The 23,867-nt window shown below is 39.6% G+C and overlaps 1 protein-coding gene across 5 annotated transcripts in view; it reads right to left on the bottom strand.

The window, feature by feature from the left end:
• The window catches only part of ZNF516 (zinc finger protein 516), a 161,642-nt gene that overhangs the window by 78,824 nt on the left and 58,951 nt on the right, over positions 1-23,867 (bottom strand). For 3 of the 5 annotated variants that reach the window (XM_089682367.1, XM_089682365.1, XM_089682369.1), the window contains exon 2: positions 22,007-22,118. The exons of the other annotated variants lie outside the window; for them this stretch is intronic. The gene's annotated coding sequence lies outside the window, so the exon portion shown is untranslated. The remainder of the gene's footprint in view (positions 1-22,006; positions 22,119-23,867) is intronic. 5 annotated transcript variants of the gene reach the window in all.

Raw genomic sequence — 23,867 nt, 5'->3', positions numbered from 1 at the left:
TGCATTGGTCAGATCGCACAGCATTCACACCAAAAAGGTGCAGAACCCTTTTTTAGGTCGGTACTAGAATCAAATCGCATAGGTATACACACCTATGGGACCTGATTTTGCACATGGCACCGCATTTTGTGGTCCAATTTTGGGGTGTTAACATACACACCCACAGCGGTTCGCATTAACGCATGATTGTGATGCAGTGCGGAATTCGCACAAAAACGCTGCAAATTCCACACCACATCAGTGTGAACCTAGGCTAAAGGTTTGCAGCTTTTGTTTTCATCAGGTAAATTATTACATGTGAATATTCGTTATTCCTACAGGCATCGAGCATGTTGAGCTCTCACTTCCTATTCACATGTCCTTATTTCTCCTTGCCATCTGTTGATAAAAAGCCTGTTTACAGAACTCAACAGCACAAGCTGTAATACATGAGACAGAGCAGCAAAATTATCCTTCACTCGGAACTTACAATGAAGTGCAGATCTTGGCAAAACCTCTCTGCTTTAAGCTGGGTACACACAGGCCAAAAATCGTGTGAAAACAGTTGGTTCTGGCCTGTGTGTGCAGCTCTCTGCCTGACAGAGGCTGGTCTAACAACCAGCTTCTGATGAATGAACATGCTGGAAAATCGGAATCCAATCAGTGCTGGTGGCCAATGCCTGCCAAAGCTGATCAGTGGGTTCTGGTGGGGGGCAGTCCCCGTCAGAACACACAATAGCTGAGTGAGGGAGACTGCCAAACTAAAATCACTTCGTAGAGTGACCTCTCGGGTCAACAGTTCTAGCCTTCCCCTAATCTACGAATACTTGTAAGGGCTGTTATTGCCAAAAGTCTATTAGGCCCCATTTAGATCTACTACATGGGTTGAACAAAAGAAAACTACATGTGTACCTAGCATTAGTTAGAGAAGGAAATAGAATACCAGTCAGGATTTTTTTTTTTCTTTTTCTTTTTTTTATGCGCCCCTTGACAGAAACTTTCCTTCCTTTTCTATCCTGATGACAACACAGACACCAATAAACAGTTCTAGCCTTTCCCTAATCTACTAATACTTGTAAGGGATTTTATTGGCAAAAGTCTATTAGGCCCCATTTATATCTGTGTGCTTTAGGCATGGTGCTAGCCGTATCTTTGATGCGCTATCAAAACGCACGTTATATAGTGTTCAGTGGTAACGCACAGCGTGGTGCTTGCCGTATCTTTGATGAGCTATCAAAACGCACGTTATATAGTGTTCAGTGGTAATACACGGCGTGGTGCTTGCCGTATCTTTGATGCGCTACCAAAACGCACGTTATTTAGTGTTCAGTGGTAATGCACCAAAAATGTGAACCACCCCCTGAGATTTCCTCTAATTGCTTCTCCCAGTAGCAACATTTTCAGAACTGAGGAAAACTCCCCTGAATGGGGCCAAAAATAAACTAAAAAAACCTTCATACATTATATACTTTTAGGTCTGCTGTGGGACACAAAAGTCAGATGTACTCTGCATTTATGAAATACTTATTTAAAAAAAAAAAATATTTTGGATGATATTAAAGATATTAACTATTTATTGTCTGGTTTATTTTATTTATTTCAGGTACTTATATAGCGCTGTCAATTTACGCAGTGCTTTACACATATATTGTACATTCACATCAGTCCCTAACCCTCAAGGGGTGTACAATCTAAGGTCCCTAACTTACATTCATACATACACATATTAGGGCCAATTTAGACAGGAGCCAATTCACCTACCAGCATGTCTTTGGAGTGTGGGAGGAAACCGGAGCACCCGAAGGAAACCCACGCAAGCACAGGGAGAACATGCAAACTCCATGCAGGAGGCGCCATGGTTGGGAATGGAACCCATGACCCTCTTACTGCAAGGCAGATGTGCTAACCACTAAGCCACTGTGCCGCCACTATTAGATTTTCAATTTAGGAATATTGTCATGTCAAGAGCTATAGAAAACCCTCTTGCTATACATTTTTTCTATTAGAGGTCAAAGATGAGTTCTAAATGCGCATAAAGGCCAACTGCTCCCTTGCTCTTGCCTTCTATAATACAATATTTATGTACACATCAGAAGTACAATATAAACTCTATACAAAAAGGTTTTCTGGATATACAGTTTAAAACTGCTAAGTACTGCAGCGTTATTTGTAATACAGATCATTAAAACTGGTCCTGTGCAGGCTAATGTAACCTTTGTTTTGTTTTCCTAAGGATTAAAGTCCAGCAGATAACTAGGAAAAGGTGCATGCTGATCAAATGGAATAGTGCAGGATTTCATAGCCAGTGCAGAATGTATTTTGTCCCACTGTGAGAATGTTTGTAAATACACTAGAAGAAACTATTTAAAACCCAAGGGAAATTCAATAAAGTTCAGCATTAACAGAAGTGTTTGTGGGGAAGTTTCTGCTCTCTCCAACAGATGGAATATATGATTAAACAAACAAGCCAAACCTATGGCCTTCAAACTTCGTGAACCAGGCTGAAAGCTTTCCAAGTGGATTGAAGGCCATCTGCTCCTGCTAATTGTATTGTAACAATCTGAACCACACTGCTTGGCAGAATAGATACTTAAAAGGAACACTCACAATAGTTAAAAAAAAACAGTGGTGAAAAGAAAAAGACCTAAAAAAAATGTGGCAAATTAAGGGAGACATGTTTTGCCTGCGCTGGGCCATAGCAGGTTTATGTGGGCTATTCAGATTTAACATTTGGATTAGCAAAAAAATGATACAAAAAAGATTAACTGTCACTTCAAATATAGCCACAAAAGACCATGTGACTGCTGTGGTGGACTTCATCATAAGAGGCCAATTACTGGAGGAGTGCTTTTTTCCCCCCCTTCGGTAGCACTAGCATTTTTCTGATTTTAAATAACAAAAATTTATACACACTTTCAGGAGCCTCCATATTGGTACTCATAACATTACAACTACCAATATGGAGGCCCAGAAGGAGGCCAAAGGTTAGTTTACATGAAAAAGCAACCTCGCATGCACTCAGGTAATTATTTTCATCTGCTAGCAAGGAGTGTAACCAAAGCCTTTTTTTCTTTTTGGATAGAGTGGTGAGGGGTCAAAACCTTTATCATGTTCACTGGGATTGAAAGATTGAGAAAATCCAAATCACCAAAACAGGAATAGAGAGGAAATCATTCTGTGGCAGTGCCGACTGTCCAAAATGTCATTTCCATCACTTAAAGAGAGCTTTTCTCTCACTGTGTTCTATACGAGACAAAAAGTGAAAACAAAATCTCCCCAACGAGAAACATGCCAACAACAAGGACAAGCAGTAATAATCCCAAAACCAAAAAGGAATATACTGCAGCTTACAAATCATTAGATGTGGTCACTGCATTTGTTTTCTTCTGTTAGGCTTTTCCCCGCTGTTTTCACCTGGTGATCTGGTCAGTAACACACCTCCTGTATTAGAGTGTGCCCACTCTGGATGAGGTATGTTTGGAAAGCAGCATTGTTAATCTGGGGGAAGGGGAGTGTTTGATGTACTAGCAGATTTAAAAAACACACTAACAAATTGAAGCCCAAAAAAAGAAGAAATAAAATTAAAATGTTTTTAAGTGCCCCCTTCCCCCGTGCTCATGAACAAAGGAAAATGCACGCATATGTAAACAGAAATCACACCACACATGTGAGGTAGCACTGCGAACGTCAGATCAAGAACAATAATTCTAGCACCAGACCGCATGTGTAAATCTAAAGTGATAACCTGTAAAGGCTTTTAAAGGATGTTTGTCTTTGGGAACAGGTTTTCTGTTTTAGGGTAGAACATGTAAGGTGTTCTCACTTCCGGAGCTGCTCCACTACATCTAGTGACAGCTAGCAGGGGATCTTCTCCACCCACTAGCTGTCACTATTTAACCGCTTCCATACCGGAAACTTTTACCCCCTTCCTGCCCAGGCCATGTTTCAGGTTTCAGCGCTCTCACAATTTGAATGACAATTGTGCGGTCATACAACATTGTACCCAAACTAAAATGTTATCATTTTCTTCACACAACTAGAGCTTTCTTTTGGTGGTATTTAAGCAACACTGGGGTTTTTATTTTTTGCTAAATTAACAAAAAAAGACCAAAAATTAAAAAAACAAAAAAAAACAAAAACACATTTTTCTTTGTTTCTGTTATAAAAGTTTACAAATAAATAATTGTTCTTCATAAATTTAGGCCAAGATGTATTCTGCTACATGTCTTTGGTGAAAATACCCCAAATTAGGATGTATTTTTTAGTTTGTAGGAAAGTTATAGAGTTCACAAACTATGGTATAGATCTGAATATTGATCAATCCTGAAGTACTGACGGCCAATCTAATTTCTTGAGGTCCAAGAATGTCAGAACAGTACAGATATCCCCCAAATGACCCCTTTTTGCAAAGTAGACAGTCTGACGTACTTCATAAAGAGGCATGGCGAGTTTTTTGAAGTTGTCATTTTGTCATAGTTTTTTGGAAAATGAAAAAATGAAAAAAATTATTTTCACCATTTTATTTTTACATACTGTCACCAGTGCAGTACAGCTTCATCATATAACTGGCATGACAATGATCAGGGACACTGAATGGTGACAGTATGAGAAAAAAAACCAAATTTTTTTTTCTTAGTTTTAATTTTTTATTACATTTTTTTCTCCTTAAGATTTTTTTTTCATATTGGACTATGACCAAAGTAGTATAATGTTACCATAACAACACTGTACTACTTTGGGGAAGTGATCAGTATTTTTTTTTTTTTACATAATTTGCTTACAGCAAAGAATTACTTTGTCCTAGGTACACGGCCGGTGACAGATCGCGCCGCAGAGCGGCCTTGCGGGCAGGCAAACTGCGCATGCTTGAAAGGACTCCATATGGCGTCCACCCGGAGGGACGAGCTGCTTAAAACCAGTTCCTGCCTGGCCAATAAAACAAAGGCAGCCAGGCGGGAACTGGTTAAAAACATTGTGGCTCCACTCTCCTGGCTGCGTCATTTATTCAGACTTCTGTGACCTTAGCGACTGTCGGCCTGTCGTCTCAATGAACTACCACAGCGCTTTTGAGCACTGTAATAGTTCATTCTCTCTTCCTGCCAGTGTGTATCTGCCTGCAGGTATGAGCAGATAGATATACTGACAAGTCTGCAGGAGTCCTGCAAGGCACCCTGCGATCTGCCGATATGCAGGTGCAATGCTTTCTAGCTCCAAGTAAAAATAAATAAATATATATATTTATTTTTACTTGGAGCCTAGAAAGCATTGCACCTGCATATCGGCATATATATATACATACAATAATTGCACATTTTTGTACCTGCAAAATTATGTGCATTTTTAAATTGTTTTTTAGAAATGTGAATTTATACTTTAAAGCATCACCTGTGGATAATTTCATGTACGTAGTTTGTCACTGTTCCATGGGTGTGCACAATTTTAAAGTGTTACAGGTTTGGTATCAGCATAACATCCTTCATATTTTACCAAAAATTGGGTACTCTATTGTGTTATTGTGTTTGTGTGCACTAAAATTCATTAGTGTGTAGTGTGTTTAAAAAACCTCTGCACAAATATCATGTGACAAATTGTAACACCCACCATTTTATTCTCTAGGGCTTCTGCTTAAATTATGTGATGATTTTTACATATGTGAGAGAAAGGTGTCAGAATAGGCCTGGTCTGAAAAAATGGTTAGCCATTCGCCACTCCAGCCAAAAAAAAAAAAAAAAAGGTTTTGACTGCTTTAGATATATTTTAACTAATATATTTGAGCATATAGTAATTCCAAAAACAACCAAAAACTTAAAATGGTAGGGGAGCTTGTTTACAGATTGTGCTATGGGCGCATGTTTACAGATTGTGCTATAAAGAATCTTTGGAGAGCATTATGGTTGTCTTGCTTTACTAAAGATAAATAGATTTAAGACGTGCAACATAAACACAGGTTCTGTCCTGGAGAAGTATGGAACATAATTCCATTGTTCTGGCTCCTCCATATGGTATTGAGCACAGGACTAGCAAATTAACAAAGACAGGATAGAATAACATTATAACTAATCCGTACTGAAACGGATTACAGAATCGCCAGCAGAATCTCCAACCCAAAACTCATCACAAGGGAACTGCAAGTACAGCATTAAGTATTTGAAAACTAACACACAGAGGAGTCACTGCGCTAACACACCAAATGCATTTTACAAATTGCTGTAAATCCTAGACTTAAAGTATGAAACTTCAATGCAAGATACATCAACATGTATTTATAAAGAAGCAAATTAATGATGATGCAGATGTAGGTCTACTGAGAAGTATGTTACAAATCATATTTATATCAAATAGTGGGTTATATTCTAGATAAATTGCTATGTTGTCCCATTCAATATGAAAAAAAAAAAGAAGGGTATTTATAAATGTTTTCATATCTATACACAAATGTTTTTGTGAGGATTTACATATTCTTTAAGCTATCCATAAGCAATGACCACAAATCTAAGCGGCATTCTTTCTAGTGACCATCACACAAAATGTACTAGGAGTTGAACATAAAAGTAAATATTGTAAGGGTTTCCCGAGACAGGAAATTTGTAACAAGGGTTCCTTCAGGAAGAAAATGGCGGAGAAAAGCTTGTATAAAAGCGATAGTGCCCATCCTGTAATCAAACCTTTGAAAAGCCCAAAAAGAGATCATTAATACATTTCTATTCCAGCTATTTGTTTATTCCCACATCACTGCATGAAATAGCAAATACAGAACATAGGCAGCAGAATGCTCCATACCTGAATATCCCACACTTGTCCTATAGGCCATTTCACATCTATTGGGTTTTACATGTTAAAGTGGTTTAGAATATTTGATATTAAACAAACTGGGCCCATTAAAGTTAGTGAAAAGTATAACGTACACAGTGGGTAATAGTTCGCAACCATTCAGATCCTATTGGAGTTAAATAAGCAAAGTGATGATATTGGTTGCGATGGTTACTGCACTTTGCACATAGATTGATTAGAGGATCATTGAGAACTGGAAATGTAGGGTTGCTTGTTTTTCCATGTACAAAATTAGCAAGGTAGAATAAAAAACAAACAAAAAATACAATGCTCAAGTTTATCCCATTCATACAGCTTTAAGTGGTGATTATCAACAGCAAAGCAAAACAAATCCCAGTGAGACAGCTGCCAACTTAGCCCCCTGTCAGGCACCAGAAATGGCAATCAGGTTAATTCCCAGAATCAATCACTCAACTGGCGAAGAGCTGGCTAGACAATTTCTTGTAGGTTATGTAGTTCATTTTAATTCCAGTTAGTTAATGTGTCCGCTAATGGTGCTACTGACACATTCTGAAATATTAGTATTGGTAAACCAGCACAGTGCACTGTGTATAACACCTATTTATAAGGGTCACTGGACTAGTGTACACTTCGGAGTATATATTGTATACCACCAGCTGAAGCACAACTAGTACCAAAGCAATCCCTTCAGCCTGTGTATTTAAATCTGGAGAAATGTAACGTTAACATATAAAAAGTATAAAAGACTTTAAAAAAGGCTGGGGCAAAGTTATAAGTTGGAGGTGAAGATCAGCCCAGAATGCACAAGAAACCTAAACATGGCATTACTACTATTACTATCAAACAAGGACACTAAAACCTCCTAAAAATTCACATGCTAAGCAAGCAGCAAGTTATATTGGCTAGTCCAGCCTTTTTCAACCTGGGGGCCTTGAAGTTTCTTCAGGGATGCCTTGGCAAAATGCCTACAAATTGTATACAAGACAACAGGTGGATCAAGCCTGCCTTTACGTTACCACAAAGCCATAGGATTTTCATTGTGCACCATTACAACTTTCTAGCTGCCAGGGTCCTAACAACCAATGACACCATCAGTGGAGGATGTTGGTCGCCTGCAAAAATATTCAGTAGCAGTTTGCAAAAGTGTATTTGCTTTGAACAAAGAAATCCTCTGTAACGTTTAATTATTGTAGCTGCCTAGTGACTCAATAATTAGGCTGGGAGGGGTGATTTAAAAGAGAAGTATGGGCTTTACAAAAAAAAATTATACTCACCTAGGTGGCTGCAACTGCCCTGCCCCCTCCCTGCCTCTCCACCCCCAGCTCTGCACTGATAACTGAGTGATTAAACAGCACTGACTGCTCAGTTCTTCCCTCCACTTTGAGCAGAGAGCCACAATGATCAGTTTCCAGCTCTCTGCTCTGCCCCTCCAGCTCTCACTGGAGTGCTGGGCTGTGGAGGAAGCGGGAGCGGCTGGCTTAGGCTTTTGGCGGATCACTAAGAGTCTGAGCCAGCTGTTGGTTCAGGCAACTGGGTGGGAACTTTTCCAAGTCTGCACCGGCTCTGTGATGATAGTTGACAGCAGAAGTAAAAAAGCTTTGGCTGTAGTTCCCCTTTAAACAGGTTTTCAAAATTAGAAGGAAAGGATGAACAATAAAATCTACTTTAAATTGTTGCCTTCCCATTAAATGTCATACATTTTAGCATAAATTGCACTGCAAATTTCTTTTTTCAGGTTTTCCCATCTGGTCACATGGCCACAATGCTCTGGCACCTCAATGTAGATGTGATGACTGGTGGGAGGACCTCCCTTCCCCTCAGAAAACATTCACAATAGTGGATGCTGACAGATGATGTCCCTGTTCTACCTGCAAATTCATCTCCACTGTCAGCTTTCTGCATTAAGCCCTATTCAAACCTGTGTACTTTTGCCATACTAAAATACACTTTTCCAGCACATCAAAAACGCACTATATTTTTTTGCTTTTTTAACTGCTTCCTGCCCAGCCTATAGTAAAATAACAGCAGGGAGAGCCTCTCGTCCCTCCGGTAGGGTGTCATATGAGGTCCTTCCCGGATTGCGCTCTGTGCGTGCGCGCAGGGCCACGCTGTGGCAAGATCTGTCACCGGCTGTGTACCTTGGACGCGGCCGCTAACAGATCTGTGTAAGGGCCCCATTGCCAGCACCATGTGACCTGCTGTGACCAATCACAGCAGGTCACATGACAGTTGTATACAATGGATGGCTTCCTTTCATGCCATCCATTGTATACAAGTGTGTCTAGCTGTGAATTGTCACAGTGATCACATGCACTGGCTGAGTCAGTCACAGCCCATCTGTGTCATGTGATTAGTCGTGGCCAATCACAACTCAAAAAGCTGAATGAATCGATTTCATTCAGTTAAATGCTTGCTTATAGCAAAGAAATGATTTGCTATAAGCAAATTGGTCATAGTGTCATCTGAAAAAAAAAAAATCTTAAAAAAAAAGAAGAGAAAAAAAAAAAAAATTGAAAAAAAGAGATCAATTTTTTTTTTCCATTCTGTCACCAGTGTCCCTGATCACTGCCAAACCAGTTATATGATGATGCTGTACTGCACTGGTGACAGTATGTAAAAACAAAAATTGTGAAAATAATTTTTTTTTTAATTTCTTCATTTTCCGAAAAATGACAAGAAAAATTACAACTTCAAAAAACTAGCCACGCCTCTTATGAAATACATTGGACTGTCTACTTTGCAAAAAGGGGTCATTTGTGATATATCTGTACTGTTCTGACATTTTTGGGCCTCAAGAAATTAGAAAATTGATCAATCCTGAAGTACTGATTGCCAGATATCCCATAGTTTGTGAACTCTATAACTTTCCTACAGACTAAATAATAAACACCGATTTGGGTTATTTTCACCAAAGAAATGTAGCAGAATACATTTTGGCCTAAATTTATGAAGAACAATTATTTATTTGCAAACCTTTATAACCGAAACAAAGAAACGTGTTTTGGGCTTTTTTTTCCACAATTTTCGGGGTTTTTTTTGGTAATTTAGCAAAAATTAAAAACCCTATTGGTGATTAAATACCACCAAAAAAAAAGCTCTAGTTGTGTGAACAAAATGATAAAATTTTTGTTTGGGTACAGTGTTGCATGACTGCACAATTGTCATTCAAACTGTGAGAATGCTGAAACCTAAAAACTGGCCTGGGCAAAAATGTCCGGTATTGAAGTGGTTAAAGTCCTGCTTCTTGTATCTGTTTGGGGGGGGGGGGGGGGGAGAAAAAAAAAAAACACCACACCTTCCACTGAAGTCTATAGAAGCACATCAAAAATGGACTGCACATTTTTTAGTCACTTGTTAATTTTTCCCAAGTGACCAAGGATGAAAAAAAGCATGCAAAACGCATTATGCATCGTATTAAATTTTAACACAACACATTAAAAAAGTGCTAACAAACATATTGCATTTTGCAGTGCACGGATGTTAACAGGCCCTTACACAGAGAAGCCAGAGCTCTGTGGTTATGCGACATGCATGAGCACACTTGGGGGAAAAAAAATTTTTACAGTGCAATTTATGCTAAAATGTATGTGGTACAATGGGGGGGCAACATTTTAGAGTAGATTTATGATTTAGCATTTTCTTCTACTTTAACTAATGCTCCTGCTACAGAAGAGGTTGAGGAATGAGCCGTAATGTCTGCAAAAAGTGGCTGGAACACAAGACTGGCTGAGCAGAATTACAAATCCTCATTCTGTTCCCATATTATGTACTTCTGCTGTGTGTGTTAAACGATTTTCCTAAAAAACACACTAGTCAAGAACTAGTATTTCTTAGAATCTGAATCTTCAGTCTTCGGTATATTTATAAACCAAAGAATTGGACATTCACCAACCATTGCAGGTGAATCTTCCTGGTGCATGTGTGTTAAAATTTCAATTAATTCCCCACCAGCAAATGTTTGCTGAAAGTCACCTTTACTGCTTTATGCCCCTTAAAGTGTATCTATAGGGAAAACCTTTTAATTTTGGATTAAGTGGGGGAAGGTTTAACCTTTTCTCAAGCTTTTATTGCTGATAAAATCCCTACTGGATAGATTTACCCCTTCTATTTGTACTGGTGTCTATTGTCACCAGGGGCAGACTGACCATTTGGAAACTTGGGCACTGCCCAAGGGCCCAGGGTAAGTAGGGGGCCCCATGAGATGCCTCTGGTACCTTTTTCATAGGCTTGTTTGAGTTTGGGCAAAGACACAGGGGCCCCATGATCCCCTATTGCCTGGGGGCCCCACGAGTTGTCAGTCCACCCAATTGTCACCAAAATCAAAAGTCGAGGGGAATACAAAAAATTTTACGTTGTAAAAACATAAGAGGAAATCTAATAGGGAACCTGTCCAGGGGACAGCTGTCTAAGAAGAGAATTCCCCTCACTTTAGGAAATATCCACTTCCTACTGCATCCCTGGGACAGGAAGTGGGGGGAAACTTCCCCAATGATACAGTTAGCAAATATGTTTTGGCTGTACATACACTGAGTTGTTACAATTGTACAGCCTTGCCTATCAGGCATAGACGTGTGTTCCGTTATTCATCTGTACTGTCTTTTAGGGTCCTTTCACACTGGTGAACCAATAAGGTCTGCCTGTAATTCTTTTCAGGTGGATCTGAAAAGCACTTCAAGTTTAGTCTATGGGCAGGCAGATGAACGCAAACATGTGGTCCTTTATATCCACCTGAACACAGAACATGGATTAGTTAGGCTGACCATAAATTATATAATTTTCTTATGCACTTTCTTTTTAGATTTACCTTCAACCATGTAGTGCAAGGACCTGCCTGATTGGATACAAATTGAAAGTGTTGTTCAAGTGTGACCTCATATTATATGGTTACTAGTAAATCTAAAGAAAAATTGTACAATAAGATTGCATACTGTATGGCCAGCTTTAAGCTGTGGCAAAAAAATAAATAAATAAATCTGTTCACGATTCCCCTGCTGGTTGATTCGGAAGGCCGGTGTGTGAAAGGGCCCTTAGAACAGGCCTGTCAGTCCAGTGTCACATTGTCAGGCTACCATGGAGGCTACCTTGTCTCAGCTCAGAAGTGATAACACTCTGCCAGCACTGCTGGAGGGCAAAACTGTTCATTAACAAAGCCTTTTGTTTCTTTTCTTGTAATGATGCTGCTGTCAGGACTATAGTACATGACAGTTTCTGTATGTCACAGTCTGTTCTACACTGTGATCAGGTTGGAGAACGGATGGCCTCTATGGGGCCCTACTGCCCAACACTTTTCCTCTCACTGGAAGAACACCAAATCCATCATATCAAATTGAATTCTCGGAGAGGTAAGGCTGCATGATTATAACTCCCAAGGTTGAGATATAGAATTTTACAGAACACCGCTGGTGACACGACTTCCATTTCCCTTTTCACTAATATTTCTTTTTTGCATTGATACGTTATTAACATTTATCCTGACATTTTCCTTTCATTTATTTTTTAATTTTATGCAAGATCACTAATTTTGTAACCAAGAAATTATATTTCTCAGCGTATAATGACAAATATGCAAAGCTTACCCTTAACATTTTTGTTAAAAAAAAATATTCATATTTGTGGAATGGCAAGCAGGTGTGGAAATGCAATCATGTTTTTAAACTATGTCTTTTCAAAAGTTCAACAATCTTTTGTAGTATGCAGTGGATGTAGTGGAATGAACCTCAAACTCAAAGCCACATCCCTGATGGGGATTAGTGAAGCATGCGGTGCCAACTAGTATAATTAGAGGAACCCAGTGTAGATTTGTACCCTCCCCTTTCCACCCAATGAGCACCAAATATAACAAATGGAGGAGAGTAAAGTTCAGGCGTTGCCTTTAGGAACTGAAACTGACAGATTTTAAAACATTGATGGCAGTTTAAAAGCTAAACTACAGGAACAGTGAAGTGAGTCTGTGCCCATACTGCAAGGGTTAATGCTTGTTTCTGGCTAGGGAATTAGGAAAATAGTTTTATCCCTGCAGCTTCTTTCCCCTGCACTTACCGGAGCCACTCTGATATCTGTCAAGAATGATACAGAATCCATAGCTCTGTATTGGATAGAAGAACAGTGCAGACAAGTGAGGAACAGTCTTCTGCTGGAGCATGGGGAGCGCCACCTACTGGGGGAGCAGAGCATTAAAGTTAAAATGCTATTCCCTTTTTCCCTAGATAGAAACAACCATTTACCCATTGCTGTACAGAGCCAGCCCATTCCTGGAGTTGGACTTTAATGTTGGAGAGTACTTTGTAATAATTTGCAATTTCAGCAATATTTAGAGGCAAACTGAAAAAGGGCCCTGGCTCTAGTAGCTAATTGCCCATTTCAAATCTAAGCTAGCCTAGAGATGACAATCAACAAGCGTTCAAAAAGCATTTAGAACGTAGCTTTACAGAAGTCCTTAAAGCACCCTTCAGCTCCAGACTGGGGAGTGTGAAATGTAAATCTTAATTAGAAGTGTTGGTTGTAGTGTACAACAAAGCATTTAGCAGCCACTTTTCAATCTCCAGCAGTGCAGAAGACTACTAAATGCCTGCTAGATACTTAGTTAAAGCTACAACCAGCACTTTGCTAAAATCAATAATCCATGACTGCCAACGGCATGCAATGCAAACAGGAATAAAGCTCTCCTGCAGTAAAAAATGCAAATCTTCACTTTGAACTTTATCATTCATTATGTTAAAAAAAAAGGTCATACTTCTACCATATCCTTTAATCAGCAGGTTTGGACAGTTATATTTTAAAAAGGTACATATCTGAGGTTGCACCAATCAGGTTAAAAGTTGTGCTGGGAAAAAATACAGGAAACCAATTTTTCTTTAAAATTTCCCATCTTTTATTCCCAATTAAAACTATATGTATCCAAATCTGCTCAAATTAAAGCCCCAAGAAAAATGATGTATGGTAGGTTTGGGTAGACTAGAAAACCTGAAAGGTGGAATCACAGAAAATAATCCAAAGTGTGTGAGAAGTTCTGTCTCAACTGGTGCTATTGCACAACCAATCAGCTATGATCATTCATTTTTCCTATACAGCTTAGAAAATTAAAAATTTAAAGGCAGTCTGCCTGCACTCCAGGTGAGACGTTTGTCTCAGATACCAATTTCAATATTGATTGAGGGCTTCACAAACAATGACTTCAGTGCTGTCCTCCCTATATTCAGTAGATTCTAAGTGTGTAATATTACATTTTCTGACATAGTCCTGAAGAAGTAAATGTTCATGAAACACATTGAGGAAAAAGCCAGAGTCTATGGATTATGTAAATCATTGGAAAATGCCAAAATAATGGAATGAAATGTTAAGCCAGACCTGGACAACATTATGAGTTATGTGTCTCTCAGAGAGGAAGAAAGACTTGTTAAAGACTGAGGATAAATCATCTAGCTTCCAGCCAAAACTTCTTTAGGGATTTTTTTTTTAACTTATATGTTGCAAACAAGGTAAATAAAATCGATTTTTTTTCCTTCTATTGTACTTCATGCTCATAATGATTATATGTACCACTTTTTATTATTCCCCCCAAATGTTCAAAACGAAGGCATTGGAAAAAGTTTGAAAGATGCTCTGGGCTCAGAGTGTTATAGGGAAAAAAAAAAGGCCCCGCAACTCAAGTGGTTAACCAAGAGACCCCTTCTAAAGGTCTAAATGCCTGAACACAATGCTTTCCAGATGTGTGTTTACAAGCAATGTATTATGGCCAAATGTTTTAATCCGCATTTAGAGTGGGTGGTCTTTGGCTGATATGGGCAGATTACACCACCAGACACTTTTACTCAGATGTGGACAACAGAAGTTGCAGACACACTGATGTCATTCTTACACAATTTCTTTTTCATCCTGACAGTTATATGACCTAATATTTTTCAGTCCTCAACAGTAGTTAGTAGAGTCATACATAAGCCAATTATCAGATGAGGGGGCCTAAAATGACCCTTTCTTAGCTGATCAATGGCTCTAGTATATGTATGTATACACTCCATTCTCCACTATGCAGTGGCCTCCAAACTGCGTCTAGGGGGCCAGATGTGGCTCTTTGCTTATCTTTGTACAGCCCTTGGGGCAATATTCCTCCCACTGATACAAGACACCTCTTCCCACTGACACCAACAATCAGGCTCCATGCACACTGGGCATTTTAAGAACTCTGGTAATGTTAGCTGTGATAAGTCACGATAAAAACATGTTTTTCAGCGGTTTTTAGTGTTTTTGTATTAGTGCTTAGCGGCATTTTGCCGTGTTTTTTAGACCAAAAAAAAAAAGAAGTAAAAAACCACTGGTTTGCCACGATTTATCGCATTTTTCAGCGTTAGAGCGTTTTTATAGTTAAAAAACTCCTCTAGAAACCCACTAGTTCTGGGTGGTTTTTCCAGCCAGAAAACGTTGATTACAGTCTATGTGTGCATGGACACACAGGATAACATCAAATAAAATGTAAAAAAGTAAGCGCTCTTATATAAGCAGCTAATGCACCAAAGGTAATCGCAGTATACCTATAAAGTGACAAGTGAAACAAAAAGTGCAGTGCTGAAATATAACAAAATAAAGAAAGAAATAGTCTGTGATAATAAATTATTTCATATGACCGAATCCCAGAGATAGCTGGTTGAAACAGGAGCCAATGGAAAAAATGCGCACTCACCGAACGAAAGGCCTTAGGAGGAACCGACAGAGCATGACGTCATTGCCCGCCTGGAGCCACGAGACAGCCCGGCGGCCATTTTTATTTGGGGTCAGTATCACTGCTGCATACTCTGCATAATAATACATAGTGAACACAGCTTTATACTACCCTGTATCTATCACCGATTTTTGTTAATAAATTTATCTTGCATACTACACTATGGGCATCTGTTTTTTGGCTCCTTTTTGGAGCTAAATCAATTTTCAGGACACCTGTAGTTTGATTCATTACCACCAGAGGGACGAAGCTTTGGATCCTGGCTGAGCACCATATCATCCTGAAGGGGGCCTCCGGACATACTATACACATTCTCCCAGGCTGAGTGATCTATAGATGGAAGTTCACCTTTTTCATCTACCATAAAGATTCCAGTGGATATAATCATATGCGCATTATCCATGCGCGTCCTGTGAGTGCGCATTTTTTCCATTGGCTCCTGTTTCAACCAGCTATCCCTGGGATTCGGTCATATGAAATAATTTATTATCACAGACTATTTCTTTCTTTATTTTGTTATATTTCAGCGCTGCACTTTTTGTTTCACATAGGATAACATGCTGGGGAGTTTACTGGCTGTAGGAAAAACCATCAAAAGCCAAAAACAGCCGCTGTAAAAACATCCAGTGTGCATGAGGGCCTAATATAATTCCTACCACCGACACCAAAAATAGGGCACTATTCCTTCTCCTAATATCAAAGATGGGGCACTGTTTACTCCGAATGAGTGTCCAGCTCCCCTAAAGTGTGATGGGCAGTAAACTGGCCCTTTGTTTAGAAAGTTTGGAGTCCCCGCTTTAAGATGAAAAACTTCTCATTGTGGAAAAAATACATACCATAAAAATCTGCTCAGATAGCCATCAAATGCAGAAAGGTGCCCACGTGTGGCGTTTCTCCTGCAATCCGAGGTGTGTTTGCAGAATTTGACCCTTGAGTTACACTGCTTCCTCTGCAGCTGGAAATCATGCACATCAATAAGCAGCATACATTCCAGTCATCAGGATCACACTATGCCCAGCAAGAAGAGGGCCCAATTGTAACCTCTATCAGTTTTTGGTACAAAAATTGCCTTGTTCAATGCAAAGATAAACATCTTAGAAGTCACCCTTCACATTCAGTACAATAATTTATTCAAGGAAGTGCAGGTTGTAGATACTATATCTGAGAATAACAAAAATTAGAGATGCACAGATATCCTCACTTTATCGGCGAGCACGACAACCGATACTTTCGATCAAGTACCCAACGATACAGAGTACCAATATTTTGAGGTGCAATTTGCGTCCATTCAAAAAGAATAGGCGCAAAGTGCACTGCAAAGAATGACATGCGATTTAAGCAGGAATGTGGTGCGATTCCTGTCCAAATTGCATGTGGTTTCCCCCACTACTCCTGTATGAACCCAGGCTTCTCAGTGGTTTCAGCTTGGATTCTCACAGGATCGGTGCAGGACTGCATGCAATTCAGAAAGGAATCAAATTGCATTCCTGTTCAAATCTCAAGCCATTCTTTGCAGTGGGATTTACGCCCACTCATTTTGCACTGACACAAACCGCACTGCAAAGTATTGGTTTTGGGTATCATGAGCATTTTCACGAGTACCCGTGAAAATACTTGGTATCGGAACCAATACCGATATCAGTGCATCCCTAAGAAAAGTACTAAAAAAAAAACAAGAAAAAAAAAACACAACAACACTTTATAACAAATTACTATTCCATTAATTTTAGGGCTGCCATCATAGATCCAGGGCAATGGAAGCTGTGCAAAATATACATTCAGCTTGTCTGCAGATGTCCCTGTAATTGCAGGCAAGGAAGCCACAAACCTGTCCAATTAATTGCCTTTACTAGCTAGAGCCATAAATACCAGTTAGCCATCTTACTCAAGATCAGAAGGTTTCCGGTGTTGCAGGGTTCCATAACAAAGCAAAAAGAATGCCATCATGCAGCTTCTTACTGATGTTCTAGGTGCTGATGCAGCAGTGCTTGTGTAAGAAGAAACCAGGTCTTTCCTTGAACCATGCAGCTACTGCTTCATCATTGCTGCTATGTTTGGCCTTCTAAAAAGCCTTCAGTGTTTGTGTAAACTACTTTCCATTTGGATTATGGTCTTGGACTACAGTACAGCTGCCAGTTCTCCACAACTAAATGTATGTATGAAGAACTGTGAAATATACATTAATATATCAACCCATTCACAACTATCAAGATGTCAGGATTTATTCCAGAGTAGGGAGGTAAAAGTATAAAATGTTGAATCATTTGCTTTCTCAAAATTACAGCTGTTCAGAACTAGCTTTTTTTAAAGTGGTTGTAAAGGCTGGAGATTTTTTTTACAATAATGCATTCCCTGCATTAAGGTAAAAAATGTCAATTTATGTATATTACCTCATCACCTGAGCCCAATCTCGATCCAGCGCTGTGCCCAGTGGCTCTCTCCACTCTCTCTTCCCAAAGGCTCCTGCTGCTGTAAATCAAATCCTGTGAGCGGGAAGTGGCTTCCTATGATGGCGCACCAAGAAGAAGCATCCCAGAGTGCCGGTAGGTAACCCGAGAAAAGTAGGTTCAGGGCTGCTCTGTGCAAAGGTATCACAAGTAGGTATAACATGTTTGTTATTTACTTTTTTTTTTAATTTAAAACACTTTACAAAAGCACTTTAAATTCTATGCTATGACATGAGAAAGCTTCGAACGTCTGCTTTTTCAATTAAGTTTTGACAATAAAACTTGGAAACCGATTGGTTTTTATGCAGAGCTGCACCAGATTTTGCACCACGCAGTTTTAGCAAATAACCCCCTATTTGTTCAGGCTGTTCATACCCATGCAATAAAAGAAATCCTGCTTGCTGCATCTTTATTCACGGCCATGAAAATACATATTATAAAGAATCCAATGGTAACACACCTAACACAATAAATGCGCCTAAAATGCACCGCTCGTGTGTAAACCGTCTCTAAAGCTATTGCCTAGGGTATTAAAATAATCTTCTCTATAAAATGTATCTCAAAAACTTTGGCTTTATGCAATATTACAAAATATACATATAAAACTTATGGCAAAACAATGAACTATTCATTTTAGGTTGACTGGATCTTAAAACTACCCCTACAAGCTGGGGTTCCAGGTCAAAAGATCATGTCTAACAGAAATCCAGAGTTACACGGGAGAATTAAAAAGGCAAAGTATGTTTACAACATTCAAGGATGATAAAAACCATTATACCAAACAAACCATCTACATATAACTCATCTACAAATAGCTGGCTACTAGTATATAAAAATGCTTAATACATTACAGTACTTATCTGAATGCAAAACAAAATGCAGGATTCTAAAAACACAGCTATTTATAATATTTACAAACCCACATTTATAATATTCCAAGGTGAAAAAACTGAGGGGGGGGGGGGGGGGAAGAGATATCCTGCACAATTCCGACAAAAAAATAACGGATACAAAAGTCTGCATCGCCACCATTAAGAATTGCATGGCAAGGGAAATGTCATTGTTTTCAATGGTGTCCGTTCTCATCGATGCAACTCAGCACGGAGTGATTTTCAAAAGGGTTCCTGTACTACATTTGTGTTTTTGGCCCCATAGAATATGCAAACCTGATCAAAGTTGCACTATATTATCTCACTGAAAATCAGATCAAAATCATATCGCAGCAGTGCAAACCAAGCCTAAAAAAAAATAAAAAATGGGGTGTATCATCAGTTTCAAGATTGGGGAAAAAAAAAAACAAAAAACACACAGTTGTAACAATCATTGATAACCCAACTGCTTATCTCCTCTGTTTTGCATTGATGACACCTATGTACCCGACAACAATCTAAGATAGGATGCGGTCACAGTACTACTTTATATTTGTTCAGTAGTCAACCAATAACACAGCTGTATACAATCAGCTAGTAGCAATTTACACAAAAATCACTAATTCCTGTAGGAAGCACTACTCATCTAGCGGTTCAGTAGCTGCTCGACTTTCAGCTTAGTTTTGGAAGTAAATACTTGTTTACATTTTCTGTTCCAACTCCAAGCATGAACTACGACAAGCCAAGCCTATAAAAATGAAGGGATTTTCCATACTATCAGAGAAAATATACTAACTTTCCATTCATAGGAGAGTAGATGACTTTGCTTAAAGGTCAGCATTTCTGACAGGACTGCATACAGTCCCTTCAAGGATGCATTTTGTAAGCTGGCCATTTTGAATGAAACATAGCCAAATGGTGGTGAAGATGGACACAAACGGGACATGATAGGCAAACAATAGTCATTTTTGGTAAAAACACAATTATTTAAGGGCCCATGCACACTTCTGAGCCCTATAAAATGTGATTGGACAGCTGTAGAGCTGCTCGGATCACTTACCTGAATGCCAATCACAATACCAAGATCATGGCTGCAGCTATGATCCTGGTATAACCACTTCCTGTTAAGGATGTATAAATACATACGCTGGACGGGAAGTGGTTAGATTAACTAACAAACATTATTGAAGATTCCTAACTGTTTTTGCTCTGAAGGAATAGCTCTTCATTAGACCATGTCCTGTGCACAGTGATTCTGAATGGAGTGATTAATTCATTTTAATCATCTGGTGCACGTTGAGTGTTCTAATGAGAAAAGCAGCAGTGTCTGCATCCTTATAAAAGTGATTAACCCACAGGGAGTATCTCACCAAAACTGACATTTCAGTTGCAGCGGATGCCTAAAACCTGACTTGTATCTTAGTGTAGAGTTCTTCACCCAAAGAGGAAATGACATTTCTGGGGGCATTCTGTACACAGCTGGCTACCATACTGCACTGAATTTTTACAGATCATTACAGTGCTACATTTTGAAAAGGTAATTTTAACAACATTAAATTACAATAAGCCTTTTGTAGCAATTTCATATAGACACTATTTTTTTTTTTCATTTACGATTTTTTTTTCCCCCCATGAAATTGGAGTTACCATTCCAGTAGCTTCACTCCCCACTAGTGCGGTCCTCGGTATGCTTTGGGCAAAGCGCAGCTACCCAACAGTTTTCTGCACTCTCTCACCAACTTCTATGATGTCCTACGGTTTTTGCGTGGTTTCAGAAAGTGCACCACAGAGTGCACCAAACAAGGCTTCATGCTGCATTTCTGCACCAAAACCACAGGACCCCATAGAAGTCTATGGGGAAGCGCAGTTAACCTGACTGAAAACCACGGGTTAGCTGCCCTTTAGCAAAGGCGCAGCAATGCATGTAACCTGTAACAGTGTGAATGGGCTTTTAGGAGTACAACTGGCATTCATGGAAGGAAATATATGATTAGACTGGACAATTTAGAAGTTCACCCAAAAACTAACAAACTCTAAACCTTCTCGTGGCCACATTCTAAAACTAATCTATCTAGCCCTGTAAGGAAGAAAAATTGCTACACATACCTTTTCTGAAGCCGATCCTGTCTGATCTCTATCGGCAGATGCTGAGTGCAGCAGAAAACTGACAACGGCTGTGAAATGCCTGGGAAGTGATGTCACCCATAGACTTACTATGGGGCTTCCGTTGTCCACTGCCTCTCCTGCACACACCTACACACTGAAGCCACCGCTGACAACTCCGGACCGGAAGCAGAACAGATATGTATATAGTAATTTCTTCTTTACATGGCTAGATAGATTAGTTTTAGAATGTGGCTGGAGGTTTAGAGTTAGGGCTCGTTCACACTTGACTGTTTTACCAACGCTTGCCAAACACCCCTATAGCGTTTGGCAAGCGTTGGTCCGGCATTTGCGGAGCGGTTTTTAACGCTTGGCAAACGCCGCATGCGCGCTTTAGCGGCAGTTGCTAGGCGTTTGCCGAGCGTTAAAAACGCCCCACAAACGCCTAAAATGCAGTTTGAATGGTGTTACCACTCCGCAAACGCCCCGCAACAGCGTCGCAACCGCACCGCAAAGGCCGGCCGGGCCTTTGCGGGGCGGCACCATAGACTAGAATAGGAGGCGTCAACGCTTCCTGACTCGACGCAAACGCTCCCGTTGAACAGCACCATGTGCTGTAATGTGCAGAATTGGCAGAGGCATTTGAGAAGTGGTAAAAACGCTTCCCAAACGCCTCTCTGCTGCCTGCACACAACGCTAGTGTGAACGTAGCCTTAGTTAGGCTTTGGGTGAACTTCTACTTTAACGTTTCTGTTTGTCTTTCTGAAGAAAGCAAAGCTGAACAGAGAAAATCTTATTTTGCTAATTACTGTGTGATGGGCAATAAAAAAAAAAAGTCACAAGTACAGCACAATAGCTGAATATTGGATGTACACACAGGGTGAAGAGAAGTTCATCTGGAGCTGTGAAAAACAACTTTTAACAATCAATTGTTTCTGTAAACGGACAAATCCTGGCTGGTTAAAATTAACACAATATTTCAAACAGATTTCAAAGCCTCAGTAGCAAATACTAATATTCCCAACAGGCTAAATATAAAGCAGGGCTCAAGGAATCCTAGAGACAAGGAGCCAATAGATCTAGAAATGAATTGATTATACCTTAAAGGAAAGTTGTGCTGACAGATGATCCAGGGGCTGCCATTGCTGGCCTTCCTCTCTCAATGCCACTTGCCCAACTGACTCTTCCTCCAATGCTTTCTGAGTCGCTGACCTGCAACAAACAAGCAGATCAGAAAGCGGGGACTCCAGATCTTACTACTTGTTCCAGGTTAGCACATCAGAAAGTATAGCAGTCACTGAATTGACCCCACAGCCAAGTAAATAATTTTCAAAAAGGACAAATCAGCAATGGCCATCTCTATAATAAGGCCTCATGAGCACAGCGGCTCCTAAACACGAGTTGAGGAGCTTTTGGGGGGGTTTTTTTGCTAAAGCCCCTGAACTCAACTCAATAAAAGCCTATGCATCCATGAACACATAGGTTTTATCAAAGTTTAACAGAAGCAGAGTTCAGGGGCAGTTAAACTTCCCTCCACCGAACGCAGAAGAATTGTGTTCAGTCTAAAGGCTGTAATTAAAGTATAACTAAAGGAATTTTTTTTTTAAAGTTCTGAATAGAGGGGAGATGGATTAGTGCACAGGTTAGTTTTTATCGCTGTCTGTGTCCCCGTTAGGGAGTTTCATCCTCTCTATTTGTCCTGTTTACTATTACCATTGAATGTGAAAGTAAAACAAAACCCCAAATTTTGGGTTGTCCCCAGAAAAGTAAGAGGGGGAATCTTCCAATGGAGATACTAGTAATGGTGACCTGGGGGTCCCCAAAGGAAATCCCTTAATTTGCAGGGATTTCCTCTCACTTCCTGTTTGGTTATGGGACAAAAAGTGAAGGGAAATCCCTGCAATGGGACACAGATACCGAAAAAAAAAAAAATCTGACAGAGGTTATAACCCTCCATTGCTCTATCCAAAATGATACAAAAAAAGTTTTGCCAATAGTTCTACTTTAAAGCAAAAATGTTGTTTCAACAAAATACTGGCACAAGGTGGTGGATCCTTTTTCCAGCTCTGTGACCGTTTTTGAATTACAAAAACAAAAAAAAAAAAAAAAAAATGCTGACATGTTAGGGTTATATCTTTTGCTTGGATGTTATGAGTAAATACAGCTCGATAAAACAAAAACGTGTCTTAATTTCAGGCTGCAAAGCAACAAAATATGATTTTAAAATGAGGGCGATTGTGTTCTATATCAACTGTGATCAGTCCCAGTGTTGTATCAGGAACACTGCTGGGAACAGCAATGAACCAATTGAGCAGGAGACAACATTCCTAGGGAGCGCTATACACAAACCATATACACAAAGCTGTAGGTCATTATTCTCCTCATAATAGCTGCTTGCAGAATGAACTAGAAAGGTAATTTTATTAAGACCATATTACAAATTCCTACACAAGTTTTTAGTAACAAAGTTACAGACAAAAGCAAAAATCTTTTAGGCCTCATTCAGATAGGTGTACCGATCCACAAGTGCGATGGGTCATCTTCAACTGCCCAGATGTAAAGGTGTTCCATGCAGGGGTGTGCAAGCAGCCTGCTGACATCAATGACAATCAGCTGACTGCATGGAGCTCCAATGCGCATTCTGGAGTGCACATTCATGCAGGTTTGATGCACAGATCAGAGTGAAAACAGACTTCCCCTGTGGCCCTTTGTACAGGCGTGCAGATTGATAAACATGTGTGAATGTGACCTCTGATGGGAAGGAAGAAGGGAAAAAGCACAGTAAAAAAATAAATACAATTATAATAAAAAATAAAAACACGCCGGCTGACATTCTGCACATTCCATAGTAATAACTTGTTAGGGCTCAATCACACAGGCACTTAGCACTCAGCACCATATAGTGTGCAGAGAAATGGATTTGTTTTTTTTATTCTACTTGCAGCGAGCTGCACGCAGGCG

The sequence above is a fragment of the Staurois parvus genome, unplaced genomic scaffold (genome assembly GCF_062004578.1).
Source record: "Staurois parvus isolate SC_StPar_1 unplaced genomic scaffold, SC_StPar_1.0 ptg000287l, whole genome shotgun sequence".
In the NCBI taxonomy this organism is placed as follows: domain Eukaryota; kingdom Metazoa; phylum Chordata; class Amphibia; order Anura; family Ranidae; genus Staurois; species Staurois parvus.
Note: the sequence above shows the minus strand (reverse complement) of the source record. Positions and strands in the feature narration are given on the sequence as shown.